The following is a 6,419-nucleotide window of genomic DNA, read 5'->3' on the forward strand; positions in this document are numbered from 1 at the left end:
AAGTAATTCTAACCGTACTTACTAGTAACTTGAATTTCCTTCTATAGGATATCATTGCTTGCTTTTTGCTGAAAAAGTTTCTAAGTGTCGATTTTTTAAACTTACAAATATTCCCCTAAAATCAGCCGAACTACGAATTCCAATTTACTCACCTGTTATCAGGAGAGACCTCAGTGCTGCATCTTTGAGCCCAGTACTGATCCTGAAAAGTAATTCTAACCGTACTTACTAGTAACTTGAATTTCCTTCCATAGGATATCATTGCCTGCTTTTTGCTGAAAAAGATTCTGTGTCGATTTTTGAAACTTAGAAATATTCCTCTAAAATCATCCGAACTACGAATTCCGATTTACTCACCTGTTATCAGGAGAGACCTCAGTGCTGCATCTTTGAGCCCAGTACTGATCCTGAAAAGTAATTCTAACCGTACTTACCAGTAACTTGAATTACCTTCCATAGGATATCATTGCCTGCTTTTTGCTGAAAAAGATTCTGTGTCGATTTTTGAAACTTAGAAATATTCCTCTAAAATCAGCCGAACTACGAATTCCGATTTACTCACCTGTTATCAGGAGAGACCTCAGTGCGGCATCTTTGAGCCCAGTACTGATCCTGAAAAAGTAATGCTAACCGTACTTACCAGTAACTTTAATTTCCTTCCATAGGATATCATTGCCTGCTTTTTGCTGAAAAAGTTTCTAAGTGTCGATTTTTGAAACTTACAAATATTCTCTAAAAATCGTGCCAACGATAAAAACGCAATTACTTGCCTGTTTTAGATAGAGGTCCCAGTGCTGAACCTAGGAGTCCAGCACTGGATTCAGTGCTTAATTTGTGCTGGTGCTTTCCGGTGCTTAGCACCGGCACTTATTTCTCGGGGCCGGGTCTACACTCTAATTGAGTCGACATTCAATATGAATAATAATTGGCTGCGCGCTGCTCAGTGTAGGTGCCACCATTCCAGTCTCCCCCCCATACCCGTGGAGAGCGGATATCGCACATGGATGCATGCGCGTAAAATATTTCAAACTGAATACAGCTGCTCGGCCGCCCGCCTAAATGTGAGTCACACACATCACATTTCCATTTTCCAGTCATCCATTGGTAGCGTGCTAGCGTAGTGCACTACCAATAAAAGATTGCAAAATACATTAGTCGACTGGCCCCGTCCCTCCTTGGCAAATCATCAAGATTTTGCGCGCAATCAGACCAATGAGTACTGTTTTCACCCTCGGCCTGCCCAGCATACTGCGCCGCTCCGGCGTTAATTAATCATTATGCGACGACAGAAGCAATCAGCGTGTTGAGCAGCAGGCCTCCTCCCTCGCAGATGAATTAAAACTAAAAGTTTGCCTTGCAGAGCCAGTAAGTAATGCCTCTCACCAGCGTTATATTTGTGAACAATTTCAGCTTATGAATGAATGATTATGCTAAATAAAGTTTTATAATGTGGGGTCCATGGCAGCAGCTCTTCCTGTACTGCTGCTTGTAGGAGAGTAGGGTCTGCTTTCTATGTTCACCCCCACTTTTTGCATTTGCTTTACTGGTTTTCGACTTAGATGTGGCTGTGGGCCTGCTAATCAGACCCACAGCCCTGCTGTTCTCTCTCTAAATTAATACTATGTACTTTAGGTGCATAACCCAATTGGATAGGATCACCTAATTGGCCCCTGTACAGTGTACCTTAGGTACCCAGGGCATAGGTGTACCCTAGGCCTACCAGGGGCTGCAGCATGTATTATGCCACCCCTGGCCTGGCCTTCCATTATGACACAACTGGCTGATCACTCAGCTGGAGCAAGGTCGTGTAATCACCCCTTGCTTAGGTGTAGTATTCCTATACCTACCTTATATATAGACACATGTGTACCTATCAGCCACTCCTATGGCAGGCCTTAACAATCCTGGAGGCAGAGTGCTTGGTAACATGTGAGATAGTGCTCTAGCATGAGCTGAGCCTGTCTGCAGCTTTTGGAACCATGTCCTTATAGCTGTTCTATGATATAGCCTACCATATACTCTTAAAGTGCCTTATAATCTTAAACGGTTATGGTAACTATGGTTTTGCTTTATCAAAACATGTCGTGTAAGGTGTCTAACACTTTGGAATAATACCCCCATCCCATTTCTGGTGATGAGGATATTATCCCTCCCTTCTAGAGGGAGAAGACATGTTGAAACCTACTTACCCGGTTAAAGTTAACCAGAGCCCCAGCATCACAAAATGGATGCTGCTGCCATGACACAAGTCTGACCTCCTGCTGCTGGGAGTGATCCCGGCACGGGAGGCTTGGACAATAGGTTTCCTGCCTTGAGAGGTGCGAGCGCCACCCCAGACAGGCCTTAGTGTATTGGGGCAGGGAGGGATGAAAGAAACTAGACACTGCCTGAGGCACACAAGGTGTCCCATGCATAGTCCAGTTCAAACCGGTGCTGGGGCACTCCAGCCCCAGTCCTGGCGCGAAACTGGACAAAGGGAAGGGGGTGTAACCACCCCCCTCCCAGGTCCCACCCATAAGGCGTGACCTAGCAGGCAACCCAGCCCCCCAGATTAGTATAAGTGTGGTAGCTGGGCCCCAGGAAATTAGATTATCCTGAACCTGCAACTTGAACAGAAACTCTGGACCTTCGACATTCGACGAAAGTAAAAGACTGAAGAATCTCCCTTGTGGCCAAGGAGTGGCTACCCTGTGCGAACAGGCACCATCAAGAGACTTACCCTTTGCTTTGCTGAAGTTCTACGAGGGACCGACTGCAGAGCCTGACCAGAGCCTTGACTTCCAGACTTCTCCGACCCTGATCCACATCCACAGCCGAGCTGAGATCCGTGGAGGCAACGAGAGACGTGGGACCGGCTACCTGGGAAAAGTGGCGAGTATCTTCCAGCGCAGCTTCTGAGGCACCCTCGAAGTTGTGCACCGGGGATTGAGAAGCCCTAACCCCAAGCACCATCTGCACCGAAGATCAGCCCCCCACACTCCACGAGTCCTGCGTGGGGCCCTTCTGCATTTTCCTGCTTGCCGCGTCTATCCGGTTGCTTGCCCGTTGGCTAGTAACCTTTGCGACGACACACCTTTGATTTTCCACTGCTGGTTTGGCTCCTCCAGACTGGCTCCTGCTCCTCTGCAAAAGAGAAGCACCCCAGACCTGCCTGGTCTGCACCAGAAGCAAGTCCTCCATTCTTCGTGGGTTCCGCTTGCCAAGGCTTGGTGAGTCCTAGTTCGACTTCGACGCCGCCGACAGCAAGAGCCTTCGTGGGACAGCTCGCCTCCTGGTCCTGGTCGTCCTCGACGTCTCCTGGTACCCGTGGCTGCTGCGACAAGCTTCACCTCTTCACCTGCATCTTCACAACATCGCCTGGTTCCTTCCTGGTTCCACGTGGTCACTGGCTAGTGACCCAGACTCTGTCCCTTCTGCTTGCAGGTATCCTTCCTTCTTGATCCCGGCCTTGGGATCCACCGGACACTCTTCACTGACTGCCTGTCAGCAACTTTCCTTCAGGCATCCATAGAAGTCCACGACGAAACCCGACGCAAGTTCACACCTATGCACCCACAGCCCGTGGGCTAGGTAACTTGGGTACTCCAGTGCTCACAAGGGTATTGACTATCCTAGGGTCTAGTTTCTGAGTCTCGACTTTCTAGCTATACTAGAAATGTCCTAAAACTGCTTATTTCTGAACTGTACTATTTCTATCGATTATACGCATTACGCGTGAGTGTTTCCACTCTGCACCTGAATCCCGTGGGCCTCCCACTTCCTAACCTTGGGTAGTATAGTGTAGCCCCAGCGATTCCCTAGGCCTAGGCCTATCCTATTACCGTGACAGTGGTCCTTATACCACTTACTTAGTATATGGTTTGCGTGGCCCCTAGGGCCTAACTGTATTACTTACCTGTGTGACGTAATGTACGCTTAAATAAGACTGTGTTGTACTTACCTCGAATCTCATAAAGAGTGCTGAGGGTTTGACTAGAATAAATACACTTTATTTTATATATATATCTGTTGTGGTGTCCTTTCATTTGGTATTCAAGGGGTTACAAATGGTATCACAGCTGGCTTCACATGCCATTCAGAGTTTAGCCTAAGACTGCTCTTGCCCATGCTACCACTAGGATAGCTGGTCTATAAGGTTGACTTTACAACCAGTCACCATAAGTGTTGTTTGGACTGATACAAGGTGTACATTAGAATTAGTGACATCATATATCAGGCCAACTTCTCACATTGGTGAGCAGCGGTTGGGATCTGAGCTTGCTGTTGTAATACCATTGTAATCTTGAGATACTAAATTGAAAGATCACACAGATATTGTTTAGGTACATATAACATAGATTATAAATACTTAAGTCCTACTGGACTTAGTTGTTGTAGGTTGAAGGGCCTAGCACACCCTGACTACAACTACTAGAGAGGTTTAGTAGATACAACTAGTGTAGGTAGGTGCACACACCACACCCTCACTAGATCATGTCTCTGGGAGGAGATCAAGTAGATTCTCTCTCAGGAGGGGTAGGTCTGAGAAAGATCCCCTCTAGATATGATACCCTAACTTTTCAGAAGATGAGACAATTGTGTACCTCCAGAAAGTTAAAACATGGTGCAAACCCTACCCTCTTTCAGCTAGTAGAGATCCTAGAGGAGTATGATGCCCTTAGGGCCTCCCAGGCTGGTACCCTAGGTACAGGGGAGGGTCTACCCTCTACAGATGAGTCAGATGGGACTTCAGATGAGGAGGTAGACAGCCAGGGCAAAGTAGGAAGACTTAGCCAGGCTAACCTAAGCTTACATGGGAGTCTGCATGGGCTTCCCCCATTCAGACCCCCAAGTGAACTTAACCAGAGAAGCAGGAGAGACAGATCCCCTTCAAGGAAATCCATCCACTCCCATGTCTCTAGCATCTCTAATGCCTCTTCTCACAGGGGAATGACTTCTCCCCAGAGAAAAGAGCATGAAGCCAGAATGAGGGAAGCTAATCTAAGGATTGAGAGGGAAGAACATGCCCTTGCCAAGGAGAAGCTTGCTCTGGCTAGAGAGCAGAAGTTAAGTGGGTTAGAACCCACTGGTGGCAGCAATATCCCTAAGGATAGAGACAGGACCTATGATAATAGAAACCTGAGCAAGATTGTCCCTCCCTACAAGTGTGGGGATGACATCCACAAATGGATAACTGCTTTGGAGAGGGCTTGCAAAGTACAGCAGGTACCCCAAAGTCAGTGGGCAGCTATCTTGTGGCTCTCCTTCTCTGAGAAAGGTAGAGACAAGCTCCTCACAGTTAGTGATGAGGATGCTGACAATTACACTGTCCTGAAGAGTGCTCTAATTGATGGGTTTGGCCTAACCACTGAACAATACAGGTTGTTGTTCAGGGATACCCAGAAGACACAGACTCAGGACTGGACTGACTTTGTAGATTGTGCCACTAAGGCTTTGGAAGGCTGGCTATTGGGAAGTAAGGTTAAGGACTATACAGGATTGTATAATTTGATCATGAGAGAACAAATCCTTAACAACTGTCAAAACCAGCTACTGCATCAACACCTGATTGATTCTGATCTGACTTCTCCCCAAGAATTGGGAAAGAAGGCAGATAGATGGGTCAGGACTAGAGTGAAGCAGAAAAACCAGAATCAGGGCGGTGATCAGAAAAAGGCAGACCAGACGGGTAATGATCAGAAACAAAAAGACCAGAAGTCTTCACCAGGCCCCCAAAAGGCTCAGGGGGAGGGTGGTCCCAAAAAGGATAAAAAGAAAGATGGCCAAAAGAAACCATGGTGCAACTATTGTAAGTCAAACTCACATTGGTTTAGTGAGTGCACCAAAAAGGATAAGCCCCAAGCCACCATTGCCCCTAAGGCAACTGTACCCCCTAGTTCAGCTGTAAGTGGTGGTTCCCAGCAAAAGGGTGTAGTAGGGTTAACCCTGGGAACTGAGGTGGATTCTGGCCTAGTCAGGATACCTACTCAGGCTGTTCTGATCTGTGATGGGGACATAGCTTTGTCCTCTACTATAGGCCCCAGTAACCTGGGCAAGTACAGACAGACTCCTTTTATCAATGATAGGATGGCTCAGGTCTACAGGGACACTGGGGCTAGTGTCACAATGGTGACACCTGCCTTTGTGGACCCTGGACAGATCACACTTGGTGAGAACTACCTAGTGACCAATGCTAGCAATGCCACTACCTCCCATAGTGTGGCAATTGTTAACTTCTCCTGGGGAGGGATAACTGGCCTCAAGAAAGTTGTTGTTAGTTCAGACCTTCCTTTGGAGTGTTTACTGGGCAATGATCATGAAACTTCAGTTTGGTCTGAAGTGGAGTATAGGACCCATGCAGAAATGCTGGGGATAGATGCACATGTCCTTGCTGTGATCAGGTCACAGGCCAAAAAGTGCACCACTGAACAAGTGCTGGA

The sequence above is a fragment of the Triturus cristatus genome, chromosome 6 (assembly GCF_964204655.1).
Source record: "Triturus cristatus chromosome 6, aTriCri1.1, whole genome shotgun sequence".
Classification (NCBI taxonomy): domain Eukaryota; kingdom Metazoa; phylum Chordata; class Amphibia; order Caudata; family Salamandridae; genus Triturus; species Triturus cristatus.